The sequence below is a fragment of the Schistocerca piceifrons genome, chromosome 2, assembly GCF_021461385.2.
Source record: "Schistocerca piceifrons isolate TAMUIC-IGC-003096 chromosome 2, iqSchPice1.1, whole genome shotgun sequence".
NCBI classification, from domain to species: Eukaryota; Metazoa; Arthropoda; class Insecta; order Orthoptera; family Acrididae; genus Schistocerca; species Schistocerca piceifrons.
The window spans coordinates 45,915,818-45,936,601 of record NC_060139.1 but is presented as its reverse complement, the minus strand read 5'-3'; the positions used below and the strand labels follow the sequence as shown (position 1 = coordinate 45,936,601).

Below are 20,784 nucleotides of genomic sequence, written 5' to 3'. Positions count from 1 at the left end.
GATAAGAAATTGTATAAAAAGCGGTTGAGTTATTCAACACCAGGAATGCCATTTACTAAACGTTTATTTCATGATTAAATATTTAAAAAGGAAGCACTTGAACGGAAGCATATTTAACAGAAATGCCTTATCCTACCATGGAGTGCTGAGACTGAATATTGTTAGTAAAACGGTCCGAAATGCACACATAAATAACACGATCACTTAAAATGGAGGGGTGACGTGGTGAAGATGGATTGCTCACGCACACATTTAGACTCATCATTCATCACAGAGAAAGAAGACGTTCAATAATTTAATAAGGGATACAAGATCTAAGATTACAGAGAGACTAGTCCCAACAGTAGAATATATTAACAATAATTATTTCCAAATTTATAAAAATATTACACGAGACAGTGGTTAAGAACAATGAATAGGAACTACGAGCTGTGAAAAATTCTTCCAAACCATAGGAGTCTCAGAAAATCAATAATAACCACGTGGAAAACGACTACAAAGAAAAATCGATAAAATATATAGAAAATTTACAACAAGAAACATCATGGAATCAAACAATGAAGCTCGTTATACCATTTTCTGCTGCTGTTGATATTGCACTGACCATTAATTCTTGTTCTTTTTCCATTTCACTTAATTCAAAAAAATGTTCAAATGTGTGTGAAAACTTATGGGACTTAACTGGTAAGGTCATCAGTCCCTAAGCTTACACACTACTTCATCTAAATTATCCTAAGGACAAACACACACACCCATGCCCGAGGGAGGACTCGAACCTCCGCTGGGACTAGACGCACAGTCCACGACTGCAGCGCCTTGGACCGCTTGGCTAATCCCACGCGGCTTGACTTCATTGACAGCCACTGTATCTAGATATCACCTGAGCATTTTCCTTTTCAGATTTTCTAGCTTCCCTACCACGTACAAGCTTCTGACATTGCACTATCCTTTCGTTGGTTATTCATTTTCTCATCGTCACCTTCCTTCGTGGCAGTCCTTTCCCGGAGATCCGAATGGAGGAATAGACTGGAATCTTTTGCCAATGGAGAGATGATCATGACACTTTTTCAACTAGAGGCCACTGGTCCTGTGATTACAAATTTTGTGGCTTTAATGCAGTGGTTTCCATTGTCTTCTGTATCTTTATGCCGTTGATCATTCCTAATTCTTCCACCTTGTGGCGCAGTTTCCCACCCCGAGAGTTAGAGAGTCCCCTGAATCTTCATCCACTCCACCCTTTTTGACAAGGGCGTTGGCAGAGCGAGAGTGACTTAGTACGCCTAAAGTCTTCGGCCACCATTAATGTTGAGTTTTATTCAATATTTAAGCGGGAGGGAAGAGGGGAAACCATAGATCGAGGACTTTTTAGTTACTAATGGAAGATGCTTCTCCTAGTCAATGGCGTTATTGAGAAATATTGTTTAAATGAGATTGTAACCTCCCCACAAAATTATTAAATTGAAATTAAAATAATTATTATGGATAGCGATTCTAATTTTTGTGTGACCTCAAGACAAAATTGGTTCCCATTTATAATCTCCGTGCACAAATGCATTCACATTTAATGTACCCACAAAATTCTTTTCTCATTTAATGTAAGCTCGAAACAGAAAAATTCCTAAACCTCATAATAAAAAAATAAATTCAGCAACCTGGTAAAATTTGGACGACAACAGTGCTGCGTCGTGGCCCTGAAAGATCATTCTGAATAAAAAAGCAGAAATTCTTACCTCAATAAAAAAAACGGCGAATATATCTGCTCTTACCTAAAAAATTTTTGGCACAGCTCCGTGCAATTCTGGCTTATACATTTGTGATTTGTGAAAAAAAGAAACAGATTTTTTTTTTAAATGAATGCTTTTTTTTTAAAAAAAATTCCACGTTCTTGTAAGGTACACCAACGTAGAATTAGTGCAAAAACCAAATATAGTGCTCCATGATCATGAGGATAGACAGGACAAACGGATATTTCAGTAATTCCTGGTAAAGTGTTATGCTAGTCATCATTGAGAATTACACTAGTCTATCAACTGATTTGAGTAATTGGTGGCACTCATAGCCTAGTTACTGAACATTTCTGTACTATTTATGAAGTATTACAGAATAATGTTCATAAGTCATCTGATTATAGTGAACATTGGCATTCATTGCCCAGTTACAAACCATTTTTATGCATTATTCAAAACTGATCATTCAACAAGAGTTAATTAATGGCATACTATTGACATAATTCAGCTAGTTATAATAATTATTGGCACTCATTGGCCAGTTACAAAACATCAGAAGTCATCCTTCAAAACAGGAGTTAAAGAGTGTAGCATCAAGCTACTACTATTCATATACATAGCATGTAAGTGACATAATACAAATATAAGAAACAGTGGCATTCATTGGCCAGTTACTAAACATATAGCAAGTATTGAATATTACAAAACATTTTTCATCATTCAAGTGACATACGACATATTTAAAATAATTATTGGCACTCATTGGCCAGTTACAAATCATCAGAAGTCATCATTCAAACGGGAGCTAATGAGTGTAGAGCATGTATGCATTATTACAAAATATCATTCACCATTACACAGAACTCATCATTTAAGTGACATATGACATATTTAAAATGTAACACACTGTAACTATTACTCAAGGTCTGTGATTAGAAAAACATCATTCAGTATTACTCAGAACTCTCTTAAACTGGTAGCATTATTTGGGACTGTTAATGCATTGCGTTGGGATCGATAATTAATTGTTGGGGTATAACAATATTTACTCTTGACTTATTGCTGCAAATGAGGATAAGTAACATCATTTGTCATGGGTCAGCTGTAGCAAGGTTATGAAACAAATAGAGTATATGTGATCACATTCATGAATAACACACACAAATGGGTAAAAAAATGCAAGTACTAGAACAGGTTTAATGACCAACTGCTTATAGCACATTAATTTCATGAATAGCTTCTCCTGGAAAAAAATACAAAATGGACTATTAAGCTGAAAGAAGAAACGCATATTATGCTGAAAAGTAGTGAACTTCGAATTAACAGGTAATGAAATGTGTATTAATATATATGTTCTCTAGCTGTCCTTTCCAAAACCTTCAGTCATCATACCATGCGACCGACATAAGACATACTGTCAAAACGAACTGCAACAAATACTTAAATAACTACATAGCATTTCTTAACTAACAGTAAATATATAAACTTCATCATTATCCTCATCTGCAAAGAAAAACAAAAGTGGTGCGTTTAGTGGCCATATCAAGTTTATCACTATCAACACCTGTAAACAAAAACTTCATTATTCATATCACCATAACTTCATTATTATCATCACATGTAAAGAAAAAACTTCATTATTCATATTACCATATTCTTCATCACTATTCATCACCATTCATTATCATCTGCAAAAAGACACTTCATTATTCATTATTCATATTACCATTTACTTCATACAACTATTCATAGTATAGAGTTTCATATTTCTAGCATTTTTCATCACTAAAACTAAGATGTGTAGTTCTGTTTGACAGCCTGCATCAATCGCCTCGTATTCTGAAAGAAAAAATTAGTTAAGACCGCTATCATACGATGTGTATAGTATGTTCTTGTTAATGCTTGTTAATTCTGATCCATTTACTCTTCGTGATGAGGTATTGCATCTTCTTTCGTTCATTCCGAAGGTGAAATTCCCATTTCATGGTAATCCACTGTGGTTTGTTTAATTTATTTCTTTTACACGTTATTGCTTTCTGAAAATGATGAACAATAATTAATGTCTTGCATTTAAATCATATACCCATTAAATAAAAACTGGTTTCGAGTGATGTAATTGAGTATACAGCATAGCATGACAGAAAACGTAATATGTCAAAAACATAGTGTTCAGGTGGAAAAAAATGTACACAGAGTATCACAATTTAGCAGCAAAAAAAAAAAAAAAAAAAATAAAAATAAAAAAAAAAAAAAAAGTGAAATAGTCACGATGTTGAGATATCATAAGGCAAAATGTCAAAAGTCAACTGGTGTTTGTTACATCTTAAACATTTCATAGTGCATACAAACAAAATAGGAAAACAATCATACATACATGAAGAATGGAAAATGTGCACGGTCTGATGTCTAACGACAAGAAAAGCGACCTGCTAACCTTACCTTGTCGGGCACTTGCCAAGAAAAATATAATAATCATCAGTAAGTGTTCAAATAAATAATTGGATCATTGGTCATATAAAAATCAGGAAATGGCATTACAGTGTGATAAATCATAAAGTATATTCATTTAATAAAGGGTTTAATATTGGAGACATGGTGATTGCCTTTACTTTTTCTGGTTCTCAAAGTTTCGACGTGTACTACATTGGGGTGAGGAATGCTGCGAATTCGATATGGACCTGCGTATAGAAGTTCAAATTTACTACAGCTATTCTTTCCTCTGTTGGATAAATAATGTGTGCGTACTAATATCTTCTGTCCAATGTGAAAGTCACGGCGTGTACAAACCTGTTTTTGCTGTCTTCTCCGGCGCTCTGCGGCACGTTTGATGTTGTTCAGCGCAATGTCAGTTATTTCATGGTGTCGTAGTCGACGAGATGTAGGAAAGGTTACTAATTCTTTAATTTTGATAGGTGGTTCAACATTTTTCAGTATAACAGTCGGAGATAGGATAGTAGATTCATTTGGTATGGAATTAATTACATCCTGGAATGAAAGTATGTGTGTGTCCCAATCAATATGTTTTTTATGGCAGTATATTCTATACAGTTTACCAATTTCTTTCATTAGTCGTTCACAAGGGTTCGAAGAAGCATGGTACCTGGATATATAGATCTGAGAAATGTTTCTAGCTCGTAACATACGTGTCCGTATAGCAGATGGAAACTGTGATCCATTGTCGGAAATTACTTTCAATACATGCCCTACATGGAATAGAAAATGTTTTACAAATGCTTTCGAAACAGTCTTAGCAGTAGCTTTGCGTAACGGAGTGAAGGTAACAAATTTTGAAGTGAGTTCAACAGCGACAAAGATGTAGCAAAAACCTCTATTAGTTCTGGGAATCGGACCAAAAATGTCTACAGCAGCCATGTGTCTCAGTTTAACAGGTACAATGGGATGTAACGGAGGAATATGTGAAGTCGTATCTGACTTAGCTTTCTGGCAGATTTTACATGACGCTAAAACTCGTCGAATACGTTTCTCCATGTTGGTAAAATAACAGTTCTGTCTCAGTATAAGAAAACATTTTCTGGCTCCGTAATGTGTGTAACTTAAATGAGTATACCAAATTAATTTGTTAACAAGCTCATCAGGAATACATAATAACCAATTATTGCTGTCAGGGTGAGAGCGGCGAAACAGAATATTATTCCGTACAATGTAATGGTTTCTAATGGTAACATTATTCCTATCTTGCAAAAGGTGTTTAATTTCTTTCCATACGTTGTCTTTACTCTGATCTTGTGCTATTTCTTGTAATGACGACGAAATGAAATTTTCAAATGCAACTTGTTGAATGTACATGACGCTGAAATTTGCTTTGCAGAAGTTGGTTGCGATGTCTTGCTGATTGTTGCTGAGAGAACGTGATAGTGCGTCTGCTACAATATTTTGTGTGCCGGGAATGTGAACAATTGTAAAATTAAATTCCTGTAAATAAAGTTTCCATGTGCTTAATCTGTCGTGTGTAAATTTAGCGGAAAGTAAAAACTGTATAGCTCTATGATCTGTGTAAACGGTATTGTGTCTTCCATAAAGAAAATGCCGAAATCTCGTAAATGCCCAAACAACACATAATGTATCAAGTTCTGTAACAGAATAATTGGGTTCAGCAGGTGACAGAATGCGACTTGCAAAGGCAATGTTTTAATTACTGTAGTGCCATCTTCTTCAATTTCCTGAAAAATGTGTACGCCTAAAGCAGTGTTAGAACTGTCGGTGGCAATGAAAAATTTCTAGTAAGATCTGGATGTGATAAAAGTGGTACATTCAACAAAGCTTCTTTCAGGTTCAAAAATTCAGAATGTGCTTGCCTATCCCAGGACCAAATAGTGTTTTTACCCGTCAATTGACATAATCTAGGGGTATCTAAGTACTGAATAAATTTACGAAAAAAGTTAATTAAACCCAAAAAGCTGCGTAGTTGTTTCTTCGTCGTAGGAACAGTAATGTCACGTAAAGCTTGAAGTTTTTCCGGGTCAGCCGCAATGCCTTCTGCTGAAATTACATGTCCAAGAAATTTAATAGAAGTTTTACCAAAGTGCGATTTACTGAGATTAACTGTGAGTCCTTGTGCACGAAAAGTTTGCAACAGTTGTTCAAGAATCAGATTATGTTCAGACCAGTCTACGTACGTTGTGATACTGTCTTTAAGTTCTGTCGGAAGTATAGTAATCAAACCGCGAATAAATGCTGCTGAAGAAATAGTTAAACCGAACGGTAATTTACAAAATTGATAACAGTCATGAAAACAGAGAAAAGCCGTGTACTTTCTGCAGTTCGGATGGAGCTGAATTTGCCAAAATCCCGATTTCAAATCTAATGTGGAATAAATAGCAGTAACATGACATTTCTGTAGAAGGTCTTCTAGTGTCTGTGGGCGATCTGTTTCATTAATAATAATGTCGTTGATGTGACGCGAATCAAGTACGAGGCGAAGTGAACCATCCTTTTTCTTAACAATATGGAGTGGGTTTATGTACGGACTAACTGCCGGTTCAATAATTCCTTGGTCAAGCATAGCTTGCAATTCTTTCTTAACTTGTTCTCTGTGAATATACGGAATGCGATAATGGTTGGTTGGTTTGGGGGAAGAGACCAAACAGCGAGGTCATCAGTCTCATCAGATTAGGGAAGGACGGGTAAGGAAGTCGGCCGTGACCTTTAAGAGGAACCATCCCGGCATTTGCCTGGAGCGATTTAGGGAAATCACGGAAAACCTAAATCAGGATGGGCGGACGCGGGATTGATCCGTCGTCCTCCCGAATGCGAGTCCAGTGTAATGGGATAATGTTTGGCTTTAAATGTGTCGTCCTGTTTAACTTGAAATTCATACATAAAACCGGACATAGTACCTTAACGTTGTCAAAAACTGGAGTTTGCTGTAAAAGAATTTTGCGTAGTTGCGTGCGGTCATCGTCTGTATTTGCACTGCTCTGTTTAACTTTATCAGAAATCATTTGCATAACGTCATATTCAGCTTCGTCTGGAGTATTATAGTTGTGTACGTACGTATCAGTGAACGATGTGGAATGACAGTCTATGTTACGTGATGCGGAAATGACCTCTGTACGATTAATTGTTTGTTGGTTCAAATGGCTCTGAGCACTATGGGACTTAACTGCTGAGGTCATCAGTCCCCTAGAACTTAGAACTACTTAAACCTAACTAACCTAAGGACATCACAAACATCCATGCCCGAGGCAGGATTCGAACTTGCGACCGTCGCGGTCACGCGGTTCCAGACTGTAGCGCCTAGAACCGCTCGGCCACTCCGGCCGGCTAATTGTTTGTTCTTCTGCAGATAAAGAGTGCTGAAATTCTAATGCCAGTTGAACATTTGCATCCTTTAACATTAAATAGGAGTTTTGAAAGTCAATAATTACATTCGTTGAAAGTTTCCTCATTTATAACTGACATAGGTGATCCAGAATCGATTACTGCTGGAAATTTGGATGATCCAATCTTTACTTCTATGACAGGGTGTGAAATGGTTTTTTGAATAACCGGTCTTTCCTGCAAAAGGGTATCTCGGATGTCGTCAAAAGTAATAACATTTTCGTGAACAAGATTCTGCGTGTCAAAAGCATTGCTTGCGTTACTGTAAGATGCAACATGTACTGTATCTAGTCAAATTCTATCTTTTCTGCTATTTCTTCCTGATGTATTACGTTTGGGATGATATCTACTGTCTGGTTCATTCATGATAATTTGTTGTTGCGGATGATTCTGCTGCTGGTAAGACCGACTGTTATTAAATGTACGCTGAAAATTGTGCTCATTACTTTTACGTCTGTCATGATAGTCATTTCTATACAGTGCATTGCAATAGGAATTGAAATGGTGTGTTTTGTGTACGTACTGATTTCCTTGTTGCTGTGCGTTACTATTTGTTGGGGCTGACGCTATACGTGTAGGCGGCGAAACATTAAAGCTTGGTTGACCTTGTACATTACATTGTTGGTTAGGTATGTTAACCGGCTGGCTTTGATGCTGTTGCTGGGAAAAACCTCTATTGTTGCCAAAATGTGGTTCCTGTTGCTGATAATTTTGACGATACTGATAATTAAAATTTTGTCTGTTATTAAAGTTATGCTGGTATTTCTTTTCATTTCGGGAGTGTCTAATGAAAATTGTCACTTTCAGTAAAACTTGTCATATCGGGTTTTCTTTACACGTTTCTTAATTATAGATAGATCGATAGTTGAAGAGTTGTTTTGATGGATATAAAGGACAGTAGAAGAGAAGGCAGCAGTGCAGAAAAGTAAAGAAGAAATAGCACTACTACGGCTCGGGGCCCTGTGCACACTACGGCACATATTCAGCGAAGTGTAATGAATCCCCTGAGGTCAATTACACGCTGCAAATAAATATTAGTTTCTGCGTTACAGGCAATGCCGGTGAAAATTCAAAAGCAAATTGTTGTATCCAGTCCAATTCTATTTTTTGCATTACAGGCAATGCTAGATAAAAATAGAAAGGCAAATTGTCGTATCCAGTCCAAAGCGTGACTCTGTGTTCTGTCATTATTAAATACCTTAGATTCCTTCACGGATAAATACTGCTTATAATCAACGCTACCGGCTCTGAATGCATGAACAGGTTCTGGATTGCATGAGAATCCATTTATCTGTGTCTCTTCGGATTCCAAGGCATGTACTCTCTCTAAGTCACCCAAGCCACACCGGCTGTGTGAGTGTGACAAATGTTCGGAACGTGGAGCATGCTGTGACGTGTCAGTGACCGAAACACTTTTCATTTCTGTAATTTTAAAACGTTCGTCAATTTTGCTGTTCTGTTGTTCACATTTCTTATTGACTTCCGTATCCAGAGTGTGTGAAAGTTCTGGTGATTTTAAATTAAACTCGTCCGCGTATCTGTGTTGCGTTTTCTGAACATTGTTCAGTGACTGCATTAATTTCATCTCTAAGTGATTCTGTTGTGACTGCATGTGTACTACTTAATTCTTGTACAACTAATCTAATTTGTTCATTATTGTTCCTATCATAAGCCTTACTTTCCTCAAATAATTGTTCTTAAATGTCATAACGTTGCACAGAAACGGCTGTAATCTGTTCACTAAGCTGTTGGGAATTGTTGTCAAGTTTTTCACTCAGTTGTTTGAAACTTTCATTAAGTTGTTTGCAATGATTATCGAAATTTTCATTGATTTGTAGTAATAATGCCATAACTTGATCCAAGCCAAAATTAGTGACTCTATTCTCTGTGCTGTGTGATGGTGTATCTGCATGTGTCACGCTTTGTGTAACCATTTGGTTATTCTGTGATTCTTGAAAATGTTCGCTAATCGGATGTGCACTGTTGGTCACTACACCGGAATCAAATAAATCTGACGTATTCTGATTACACTGTTCATTTTCGTTAGAAAAATTTATCTGTTCGTTACGTAAATTTTACAAATCGGGTGTGTCAAACTGGGTAGCGTTCATTGTATCGGAACGGGCCGCGTCACCAATTGTTAAATTTACTCTGGACATAATTGCATTTATTTGTTCATCATTAGGATCAAAATCATTATTAGTGGTCGGTACGCACTGATTATCTGTAATTAGGGGATCATCATTATTACACTGAATGTCGCAAGTATTATCGGTCAAATTATTCGAGTCGACTATTTCACTCATTGTACATCGCGATGTACTGTTAACAGTTTTTCGTGGCATTTTTACACAAATCAAAATTAAGCACAAAATGAAACAAAGACAAAGCAAAAATGGAACAAACACAATTACAACAAAGAGCAATAAATTGCCGATGATCTGTGAAAGCAAGAGTAACAAATTAGTAAATGCGTTGCGCCAGATGCAAACTAAATTTAAGTAAATAAGAGCAGACATATGACTACTTCTCAGAAATTCACAAAGAAATACGATCCTGGCCGGATGTCGCCAAGTGTAACCTCCCCACAAAATTATTAAATTGAAATTAAAATAATTACTATGGATAGCGATTCTAATTTTTGTGTGACATCAGAACAAAATTGGTTCCCATTTATAATCTCCGTGCACAAACGCATTCACATTTAATGTACCCACAAAATTCTTTTCTCATTTAATGTAAGCTCGAAACAGTAAACTTCCTAAACCTCATAATAAAAAAATTAATTCAGTAACCTGGTAAAATTTGGACGACAGCAGTGCTGCGTCGTGGCCCTGCAAGATCATTCTGAATAAAAAAGCAAAAATTCTTACCTCAATAATAAAACGGCGAATATATCTGCTCTTACCTAAAAAATTTTTGGCACAGCTCCGTGCAATGCTGGCTTATATATTTGTGATTAGTGAAAGGAAGCAACTGATTTTTTTTTAAATGAATGCTTTTTTTTAAAAAAATTACTTTATATTACCAAAATTATTATAAGGACATTTTTAAAACATTTGGATGACAGTTCAGATACATTACTAGATATGCGCGACGCTGCTTCTTTACCTTATACAATAATACTCCATCTCCAGATTCCCGACCAGAGCAGACTGCAGACAAGCGCAGACAACCTCAGACACGCGAGTAGCAACAACTAACTGCTACAGATACACAGTTCGTACTGCAGTCAACACTGCTCTCTGGTCAGCGATTCTATATCGCAGGCAGCGCATACCACTTACAAGATATATAGATGACAAATATTTCATACAACATACTAAAGGTATCATTGTTGTTAACAGGTTATAGGAGTACAAACTTACTAAATAACTTAAAGTAGGAAAGTTTTTAAACATTTTTGGAAGATGACTACCAACAGTCGTCAAGTAATGTATAAAACGCTTGTTTGACCATCAGCTGTTTCTATTTTAAACCAAAATATCGACCGGTTTCAGACATGGACCACCTTCATGGATAAGAGTTAAAATGGTTTAAGCCACCACGTTAGATTGGTCATTACTTTAATAATGTCTTGAATATCAGTACACGACAGAGGACTTTTAGAAGCAAACATATTAATAATGAGTGTACACAGAGTAGTACTGGAGAGAAGATCTTCTTTCCAGTACATTCCGAAATAGAATGTCCCATGAGTCTAGCTCCAACTACCATTCCGATTTCAAAGTCTGTTAATAATTCTCGTAGTGCAGTCGAAAGCACGTGGGAAACCTTTCCACATAAATCACTTCGGTACAAATGACAGCTCCGTCAATGCATTGCCCTTTTGTACCTTGTGTACGTCGTACTACCGCCACCTTGAGGCGTAGCGACGTATATCGTTCCTGCCTTGGAGGCGGTCAAGTGGGAGATGTGTCTCAGAGCTGGATAGTGACAGGTGGGCGAGACTGGACGCGCACGTAGCTTATGTATCAGCCGATAGAGGACAGTATTGGATAGGGGACTGTGGTTTGGTTTCGATTGTGCCCACTAGAGTGCGCCAAAGTAATAGAATGTTTTTCATAAACTGTTTTAGCATTTTCAAAAAGTGTTATTATGTCTTTTGTGTATGAAAAATGTTATAAATGTGTTTTAGCAGTATGAATGATGCGTGAGTGTGGTTTAAGGTTAATATGAAGATAGTTGTTTAACGAGTTATGTTGTGGGATTTAGTGTGGTAACATTTCGAAGACGTATGGATGTGGACAAAGGGGATTTTTGTAGAATAGATTTGTAAAGTAAGTTTATGGTAAAGGGAAAGTTAATTGAGGTATAAATAACAATAGTAAATAACTTTATGCATAAACAAAACTTCTTCACATTAGATAATTACGTCGGTAAAATTTGCAGTCGATAGGTTTACTATTTTGCGATTGGTTATTGATGAAAAGCGCGGACTGACGCGGGAGAATGTTGTTTTGCTATTGACTGATGGGTAAACTGACCAGTGGTAAAGCAATATTCTTCGCGCGCCTTTCTCTGCTGGTAGAGAAGATTTAGAGTATTCTAGAGAGAAGTCGGAGCCTAGCCATGAAACAGTTCGGACGTGTGCAGCAGTAGTTCCGATGCAAATGATAAGTTGTCAGATCCAGCAGTGTTTCATACATCAAAAGTGTAGTAATGTGACGGCATAACTATTCCGATGGGTGTGCAGAAATTTCGGAATTTTTAAGTGAATTTAGTGACGAGAAAAGACATAAATCCCGCGTGGCGTACTGACCAGGTCGGTGGCTAAAAATCTGTGACTGCATTACATACTGCTGACGTAATATTTGGCGAGCATTCTCAGTCAGAAACAATGCGTATTATTGTAGCTATTACGTTTTCGGGAAATGCAACACCATAAACTTGCTAACGTGAGTGAAAGGGATAGTGACTGTGTTAAGACTAGCACGGGCTTGGCAGTGGTACATGTTCACCTTAGTTTCAGAATATATTAATCAAGGACAAAATTTCCAGCTTTTCATTTCGTGTGAAAGCTTTCTGCCGGAAAGTAGATTAGTGACTTTAAATGCAGCCTGGTTCACATCGAAGTAAAGTAGGTTTCGCTTGGCTTCCCTACTGATGATACGCTGAGACAATGTTCACAGGTAGGTGCAGGTCCGTCGTAAAATCGTATACTCTTAGCTCACTTATTTGTTACTTAGTTTAATTCTTAATTCCTTTGCGTGTTTTTGGCTACTTGCATTGTTTAATTAATAAGTTTCGGGCGTATTATAGTATTTGAGAGCTGTAGCAACGTGTTTTAGTACCTGAATATTGTAAAATCGCGTAGTCTCCTTCTGCCGGCGAGGAGTGTGTCAGCAGTGCGCAAGTAGCAGCATTACTGCATTTACTAGGCAGTCTTGTGTTTTAATAACCGTTTAAATTTTGTGTCGAATTGTTTGTGCTCTCTGTAGATTAGTTCAGACGTTCTTTGCACAACAGTATTTAGCATGGATAGGGACTGCGACTGCTGTGTTCGGATGCAGGCTGTGTTGGCGTCCCTTCACTCCCAGCTTCAGGCAGTGTTGGCTTCGGTCACACAGCTTTGAGGCTGTTGCCAATGGGCATGACTGTGGGGTTCCCGACTGGGGTTTGTCGGGGACGGCCTGCTTGTCCCATGTATCCCCCGATCGGGCTACGGCTGTGGATGCCCGGGATACTGCCCACATTGAGGATGACCCCTCACCCGTGGTAGAGTGGGAGGTCGTCTCGAGGAGTGGCAGGGGGCGAAAGACATTCCAGAGAGCTGAACGGAAGGCCTCTCCTGTTTGTCTGACGAACCGGTTTCAGGCTCTGTCTCAGGCTGATACTGATCTCGGCCGGATATGTTTGCTTGTCCTGTTCCAGAGGTTGCCCCTCAAGCTGCAAGATCTGGGCAGTCGCAGAGGGTGGGCTTACTGGTAGTTGGGAGCTCCAACGTCAGGCGCGTAATGGGGCCCCTTAGGGATATGGCTCCAAGGCAGGGAAAGAAAAGCAATGTACACTCCGTGTGCATACCGGGGGGAGTCATTCCAGATGTGGAAAGGGTCCTTCCGGATGCCATGAAGGGTACAGGGTGCACCCATCTGCAGGTGGTCGCTCATGTCGGCACCAATGATGTGTGTCGCTATGGATCGGAGGAAATCCTCTCTGGCTTCAGGCCGCTATCTGATTTGGTGAAGACTGCCAGTCTCGCTAGCGGGATGAAAGCAGAGCTCACCATCTGCAGCATCGTCGACAGGACTGACTGCGGACCTTTGGTACAGAGCCGAGTGGAGGGTCTGAATCAGAGACTGAGACGGTTCTCCGACCTTGTGGGCTGCAGATTCCTCGACTTGCGCCATAGGGTGGTGGGGTTTCGGGTTCCGCAGGACAGGTCAGGAGTCCACTAAACGCAGCAAGCGGCTACACGGGTAGCAGGGGTTGTGCGGCGTGGACTGGGCGGTTTTTTAGGTTAGGTGGCCTCGGGCAAGTACAGAAAGGGCAACAGCCTCAATGGGTGTGGGGCAAAGTCAGGACATTTGGGGACCAAGCAGCAATCGGTATTGTAATTTTAAACTGTCGAAGCTGCGTTCGTAGAGTACCGGAACTTCAAGCGCTGATAGAAAGCACCTAAGCTGAAATCGTTGTAGGTACAGAAAGCTGGCTGAAGCCAGAGATAAATTCTGCCGAAATTTTTACAAAGGCACAGACGGTTTTTATAAATCTGGAATACATTTCACATAAATTTCCTCAGCATGTTATAGTCTTAGGTGGAGATTTTCAATTTACCAGATATAGACTGGGACACTCAGATGTTTAGGATGGATGGTAGGGACAGAGTATCGAGTGATATTATACTGAGTGCACTACCTCGAACAATTAAACAGAGAACCGACTCGTGGAGATAACATCTTGGCCCAAATGATAAAAAAAAGACCCGAACTTTTCCACTCTGTATGTACAGAACAGGGAATCAGTGATCATAAGGCCGTTGCAGTATCCCTGAATATGGAAATAAATAGGAATATAAAAAAAGGGAGGAAGGTTTATCTGTTTAGCAAGAGTAATAGAAGGCAGATTTCAGACTACCTAACAGATCAAAACGAAAATTTCTGTTCCGACACTGACAATGTTGAGTGTCTATGGAAAAAGTTCAAGGCAATCGTAAAATGCGTTTTAGACAGGTACGTGCCGAGTAAAACTGTGAGGGACGGGAAAAACCCACCGTGGATCAACAACAAAGTTAGGAAACTACTGCGAATGCAAAGAGAGCTTCACTTCCAGTTTAAACGCAGCCAAAACCTCTCAGACAAACAGAAGCTAAACGATGTCAAAGTCAGTGTAAGGAGGGCTATGCGTGAAGCGTTCAGTGAATTCGAAAGTAAAATTCTATGTACCGACTTGACAGAAAATCCTGGGAAGTTCTAGTCTTCCGTTAAATCAGTAAGTGGATCGAAACAGCATATCCAGACACTCTGGGATGATGATAGCATTGAAACAGAGGATGACACGCGTAAAGCTGAAATACTGAACACCTTTTTCCAAAGCTGTTTCACAGAGAAAGACCACACTGCAGTTCCTTCTCTAAATCCTCGCACGAACTAAAAAGTGGTTGACATCGAAATAAGTGTCCAAGGAATAGAAAAGTAACTGAAATCACTCAACAGAGGAAAGTCCACTGGACCTGACGGGATACCAATTCGATTCTACACAGAGTACGCGAAAGAACTTGCCCCCCTTCTAACATCCGTGTACAACAAGTCTCTAGAGGATCGGAAGGTTCCAAATGATTGGAAAAGAGCACAGGTAGTCCCAGTTTTCAAGAAGGGTCGTCGAGCAGATGTCCAAAACTATAGGCCCATATCTCTGACATCGATCTGTTGTAGAATTTTAGAGCATGTGTTTTGCTCGCATATCATGTCATTTCTGGAAACCCAGAATGTACTCTGTAGGAATCAACATGGATTCCGGAAACAGCGATCGTGTGAGACCCAATTCGCTTTATTTGTTCATGAGACCCAGAAAATATTCGATACAGGCTCCCAGGTAGATGCCATTTTCCTTGACTTCCGGAAGGCGTTCGATACAGTTCCGCACTGTCGCCCGATAAACAAAGCAAGCGTCTACGGAATATCAGACCAGCTGTGTGGCTGGATTGAAGAGTTCTTAGCAAACAGAACATAGCATGTTGTTCTCAGTGGAGAGACGTCTACAGACGTTAAAGTAACCTCTGGCGTACCACAGGGAAGTGTTATGGGATCATTGCTTTTCACAATATATATAAATGACCTAGTAGATAGTGTCGGAAGTTCCATGCGGCTTTTCGCGGATGGTGCTGTAGTATACAGAGAAGTTTCAGCATTAGAAAATTGCAGCGAAATACAGGAAGATCTGCAGCGGATAGACACTCGAAGCAGGGAGTGGCAACTGACCCTTAACACAGACAAATGTAATGTATTGCGAATACATAGAAAGAATGATTCTTGATTGTATGATTATATGATAGCGGAACAAACACTGGTAGCAGTTACTTCTGGAGAATATCTGGGAGTATGCGCACTGAACGATTTGAATGATCATATAAAATTAATTCATTGGGAGAGTCCTTAGAAAATGTAGTCCATCAACAAAGGAGGTGGCTTACAAGACACTCGTTAGGCCTATACTTGAGTGTTGCTGATCAGTGTGGGATCCGTACCAGGTCGGCTTGTCAGAGGATATAGAGAAGATGGAAAAAAGAGCGGTGCGTTTCGTCGCGGGGTTGTTTGGTAACAGTGATAGCGTTACGGAGACGTTAAGCAAACTCAAGTGGCAGACTCTGCAAGAGAGGCGCTCTGCATCGCGGTGTAGCTTGCTGTCCAGGTTTCGAGAGGGTGCGTTTCTGGATGAGGTATCGAATATATTGCTTCTCCCTACTTATACCTCCCGAGGAGATGATCACGAATGTAAAATTAGAGAGATTCGAGCGCGCACGGAGACTTTGCGGCAGTCGTTCTTCCCGCGAACCATAAGCGAGTGGAACAGGAAAGGGAGGGAATGACAGTGGCACGTAAAGTGCCCTCCGCCACACACCCTTGGGTGGTTTGCGGAGTATACATGTAGATGTAGATGTAGAAACGGACGGAAGGAACCGCGCCGCCGCAGCCTGTATATGTGCATATCTCCATTTCTTTACTTTTGTCACCTCAGTAGACAAAACCGTGGTGATAGAGAGAGATGCAAGGCAGCATCCATTAATGGTTAATTTGGAGCGGGGAAGTGCAGTAAACTGAAATAAATTATGGGGCAGGTGAAATGGGACATGTTTAGTGCAGTAATTGTTAAGTGACGATGAGATTAGCAGAAGATAAGGTGTAATATGGCTGTAGGCGGAACAAAAAATTGAAAACGGACTTTCTCGTGCTGTTAAGACACTTAGTAGCGAGCTGCAGGAAAGCACGGAACCATGCGTAAGTGGCGCTGACGGCGGACAGGCCACCGTCCCGGCTGTGAGTATTCGGTGTTCACCCCGGCGTGGCTGTCGCCTCGCTGAGCCGCCGGCGCGGACAGCTCCACTCGCAGCCCGGGTTGCCGCTTGTAACTCTGTTTACGGTGGCCGACTGGCGCCCTAAGCTAATTTGGAGCGCCTGGCAGTCGTAATGGATGCAGACGGCGGACTCTGCGCCAGCAGTGTCCCGCATCTGCAAAGCTGCCTCTGCCGCGACGCACTGACAACGCAGCCTACGGCGTAGCGCTCCCATTGAACCTCTTCCTCTCGGCCAAACTTAGGTGTAGTCGCGTGCACGCGCCTCTGCTGTAGTCGCAAGCAGAAGTACAGTGCGTTTCAAAACCTCGATCGCGTTTCGCAAGACTACAGCTCGAACCTAAATGAAGACAGAAACTCGCAGTGAATTTCGAAATGAACCTAGAAACTAAAAGGTGTATGAAATCACAATGAAATGAAGACCCTTAGCTGCTTACAGGCGTTGACATACGTCAACGGGGACAGATGAAAATGTGTGCCCCGACCGGGACTCGAACCCGGGATCTCCTGCTTACATGGCAGACGCTCTATCCATCTTTTTTTTTCCAATCTCATTTTGTTCTATATTGTTCGTTGAATTTGTTGGTGACGGACATCCGATGACACTCGTTCAGGTTGTTCGTTGATCTGTTTACTCAGTTTTTTTTTTTATTACAGAGGGTAGCTAAAACCTCTGACCGAACACGCTGAGCTACCGTGCCGGCTTCTCATCTTGTTCGCTTTTGTGCGTTGCATCTGCTGGGGGCGGACGTCGTAAGACATCCGTTTAAGTTCATTTTTAAAGGATTAACTCAGTTTTTTATTACAGAGGGCAGTTAAACCCTCTGACCGAACACGCTGAGCTACCGTGCCGGCGGTTGCTAATCTTCTCTGTATCGTTCCAATTTTAGTATATGTACCGCCGAAGCGAGTACGATCCATCTGAGCCACCGAGGACACAGAGGATAGCGCGACTGCAGGGCTTCATCTCCGGCACGCTCCCCGCTAAACCCACATTCTCAACGTATTGCCCCGCACTACATTCGTAGTGCCCCCGCCCATTAGACTCATTACTCGCGGCGCGTGCCGATTCCCGTATATATATATAATATATATATATATATATATATATATATATATATATATATATATATGAGGCTCACCGGCCACTTGACCATCTTCTTCTTCTGTGCGAATGCACGAACAGTGCCTGAACTCTTACGGGAATCGGCAACACGCCGCGAGTAATGAGTATAATTGGCGGGGGCACTACGAATGTAATGCGGGACAATACGTTGAGAATGTGGGTTTCGCGGGAGGCGTGCCACAGATAAATCCCTGCAGTGGCGCTATCCTCTGTGTCCTCCTTAGCTTAGATGGATAGAGCGTCTGCCATGTAAGCAGGAGGTTACTACGGTCGCAGGTTCGAATCCTGCCTCGGGCATGGATGTGTGTGATGTCATTAGGTTAGTTAGGTTTAAGTAGTTCTAAGTTCTAGGGGACTGATGACCACAGATGTTAAGTCCCATAGTGCTCAGAGCCATGTAAGCAGGAGATCCTGGGTTCGAGTCCCGGTCGGGGCACCCATTTTCATCTGTCCTCGTTGAGGTATGTCAATGCCTGTAAGCAGCTAAGGGTGTTCATTTCAATGTAATTTCATTCTAACGAGCTCCATGCTCACCAATGGTATCTGTTCTTTCGGACATGTCCGAAAGAACAGACATCATCTTAGTATAAAAGGTGTATCTTGGAGCCAGGTGTGAGTTGTATCACATGGTTGCCGAGAGGGGTATCCCTGGTAAAGCAATGTCGCTTGCCCCCACTGACACCACGCGTTGTCATCTATAAAAATTTCATCGTTGTTTTGGAACGTGAAAGTTCGTTAATGGCTGTAAATGGTCTCCAAGTAGCCGAATATATCTAGACTCCATTCCGCGTAAAGAAAGCCCACACCATCATGGAGGCACCACCAGCTTAGACAGTGCCTTGTTGACAGTCTGAGTCCTTGGCTTCATGCGGTCCGCGCCACACTCGAAGCCTAGTATCATTTCTTACTAGCCGGGACTCACCTGAGCAAACTGTGGTTTTCCAGTCGTCTAGGGTCCGGCTGATATGGTCACGAGCCCAGCGGAGACTCTGCAGGCGATGCAAAGGCACTCGCGTTGGGAGTCTGCTGCCACAGCCCATTAACACAAAATTTCGCCGCACTGCCCTAACTGATACCTTCGCCGTACGTCCCACATTGATTTCTGCAGCTATTTCACGGAGTGTTGCATCTCTGTCAGCACCAACAGCTCTACATGAACGTACTGCATTGTCTGTGGTGAGAGGTACTGCCCGAAGTATGGTATTCTCGGCATACTCTTGACACTGTGGACCTTGGAATACTGAATTCGCTAGCAGTTTCCGAAATGGAATGTCCCATGCATATAGCCCCAATTACCATCCCACGTTCACAGTCTCTGAATTCCCGCCGTGCGGCCGTAATTACGTCGCAAAGCTTTTCACATGAAACACCTGAGTTCAAATACCAGCTCCGGCAGTGTTTTGGCCTTTCATACCTTCTGTATGCTATATCCTTATCCCATGACTTTGTCACCTCAGTGTACATACAATCGCTTGAGAACACTCAGATGGATCGCAGCAGTACAATTGAAAGCTAGGCGCCCGTAAGGACGTGTGTGGAACAGTGGAATGAACATCATGTCACGAAGGGCATTAGCGATCAAAGATTCGGCCCTTAATGTCACGTGAAGAGCAGAAGGCTTATGAACCAGGAAAGATGCCTGATGTGTACACCCCAGTGAAAGTGATGAGGTGCACACATGTGATCGTTTACAGTCGACAGGTATTTTTATACCTCATAGTCCTTCACTTACGGCACGTTCATAGCACGATCAGTATGTGCAACATTTGAGTCTAAGGAACGATGAACTGAATGCTTCATAACTGATTTCGGCGTTACATGAGGCTGCACGACCCCGCGTATCCATGAAACTGTTAGGAGACGGTTGCATTGCGAATCTCCCTTCCCGTCCACCATGGCGAGTACCACATCGTACACCGCAGCGCCATGAACTCCGTTAAAGACGTCCAACAAGTAATGAAGAATTGATGCCCTAAAATTGGCATCGGGTGTAGTTTTCAGGAGAAACTCTGATCGATTTGGACCCTGATATCGTAGTCAACATGTGCAACAATGTGGTATTGGAGTAATATTTTGGGGTGACATTACATGGGGACATCGTCCACATCTCGTGGTAGTTGAGGGCATTCTTGCTAGTCTGAAATAGAGGGACAAGAGTATGCAACTAAAAGTATTGCCAATATTTTTCGTGAAATTTCATCTTGATGGATGGCAGCCCTCACACACATCGTACTGTTCACGTGAACACGTTCATTCATTGTACTAGCATCAGCAGAATGGAGTGACCTGTCTGTCCCAGCCTAACATATGTGGAAAAGACTGGAATGAGCTGGTTTTGGACAACAACGATCTCATATTCGGCGCGATTACACACACACACACACACACACACACACACACAAGCACAGAGTGTTTCCATAAGCGGTCGGCGACAAAATACACGTCGTTCGATGAGACGACCAACTGAATGACCAACCAAGGTCGTCCCCACTCAAGTTATGAGTGTCGGCAACGATCGGGCGAGTTTTGGCTGTCCGGAGCTCACTGCAGCTCCATCCCAACTCGATGTCCGTTCGAAA

At 41.1% G+C, this 20,784-nt stretch overlaps 1 pseudogene; it reads right to left on the bottom strand.

The window, feature by feature from the left end:
* Positions 1–17,937: 17,937 nt before the first annotated feature.
* On the bottom strand, positions 17,938–17,993 carry LOC124778177 (annotated as a pseudogene).
* Positions 17,994–20,784: the final 2,791 nt, after the last annotated feature.